Source organism: Hermetia illucens, chromosome 3, assembly GCF_905115235.1.
Source record: "Hermetia illucens chromosome 3, iHerIll2.2.curated.20191125, whole genome shotgun sequence".
NCBI classification, from domain to species: Eukaryota; Metazoa; Arthropoda; class Insecta; order Diptera; family Stratiomyidae; genus Hermetia; species Hermetia illucens.
The window spans coordinates 48,056,826-48,058,795 of record NC_051851.1 but is presented as its reverse complement, the minus strand read 5'-3'; positions in this window follow the sequence as shown (position 1 = coordinate 48,058,795).

Sequence of the window (1,970 nt, the reverse complement as noted above, 5' to 3'; positions counted from 1 at the left end):
TTACAAAGATTGTCGGTATCTTGTGCTTAACCTGCTGTCTCCATGGTATTATTATCCTATACTGGTTGGCCTTCAATATCTGAAATGTTTTAGTGATTGAATCCCCGTTTTTGGCCACTTTATGGGTTTCTCTAGGTTTGTGGTTTGCGGGCTGAGCTATTTCTTTTGAGATATCTTAATATACCGTAGTTACAATATGTAGACTATATCTTTGCCATTATCAAGATGCAAAACGCCGAAGCTTGGCTTCGAATCTCAGCAAACTCCACGAAGATATTTCTTTCACCTTTCAGGTTTAAATGGACCACAACCCCCGTTACCTGGACGCGAAGAAAACTGTACAAGATTGGAAGGAAGAATTTCGCCATCTACGAGGAAAGTAATAATACCCAACCCCACAAAAATGATCTCCTTCAATTCCACGATCTACGGGAAGGAAGTAAGCAAAGCAAAAGTAACTGATCCGAGGCCACAACTGAATAAGAAGGGATAAATAATTCTTAACAGGTTAAGTCAAGACCTGAAGAATAACAAATGCCGTTCACCTATTCGAAATCGATACTATTGCAATTGCCAAATTTTTCAACTGGAGCACGCATAAGGATTAGTGAACTCTTGGCAGTTGAGGTTTGAGCATGAACACGTAGCTGTACGCCTAAAGACATGCTCATGAGTACGCCGGGAGCAAAATGCGTTTCCATGGATAACAATTGGACATGGAAATAAACCAAATGTGGGCAAGAAACAACGCGGTTTTCCTGCGGTTTACGAGAAGCGGATTCCCAGTTATAAGAGGTTGAAGCTTTAGAGGACGGCAGTCGAGACTCCTCCTGGGACACAGAAATGAGTAGCAATACTCTCTAAAGGTACAAGTACCTTCAGCGAGCAGTTAAAGGAGGCAAAAGAAAAGAAAGAAGGTCGGCTGGATATTATAAAAGGTTCTAATAAAGGAAATCTGTGCTTCTCTGTAAGATATTTTCCGAAAAGTTGAAGCGTGTGAGCCGTATCAGGCGGGCATAGAAGGCGATCTGATACAGAATATAAATTTAAAAACTCGGCAAATAGTTTTCGCTGCCAAATAGGAAAGGTGTTAGGTGAGCTAGTGGAAGTCTAAGTCCCGAAAATAGGAGACAACAATCGAATGCCAGAACCTGGGCGAGGTTACATAGTTGGAAGAAATCTTAACCGAAAAAAACAGAGGACAATAAAGAGGGTGGGGATAGCACATGGGGATACACAAGTCGCTATAATTCGTTTACCGAATACCGACTAAATTGAATACCATATTCAAGTTGAAAAAAAGATAGATCGTGTACTGAAGAAATAAATATTTCTAAGGAGATACAGATGCTTAGGTTTCGGTAATTTTGCAACAGTACCCAACAATAGGGACTAATGGTTTCGTCCAGGGCAGAGGCAACTCATCAGCCGCTGCCTCACCTCTGACCTGGGACCAGCGTGACCGTAAATGGCGACAGATGGGAAACACTCCTTTATATATTCCCAAAGACACGCCAAGGATGCGAATTATATCCAACAGAAACCGGCAATAGTTTGAGCGTAAGCTAGGCTAAAGCTACCCTAAACAGTACCCAACAGTCAGTACGATAAGTCGAAAAGGTACAGGAAGTGTAAAGAGGAGGCTCACTTCATCAATGATTCGACAGATGCATGATGCATACTATGCCGATGATGGCGGATTCTCTGCATAACTCCTCCCTTCATGGTATGGCTAATCAAGTTGATCTAGGTAGCTCAAGACCTACTCTCCCAAACCAACTGGAAATTTAATATAGCGTGGCGGTAGTCTGCACCATATCGAAATTATGGCACTCTTACGAAAGTGAGGGATACGCCGCCATAAGGGTATCTATGAAACAAACTATACCAGATACAACTGCATTCCTAGGAACTGGCTTTATAAGAGTAAGATGGATTTCCAACGATGTTATGTTCCTCCTAGTCCAACA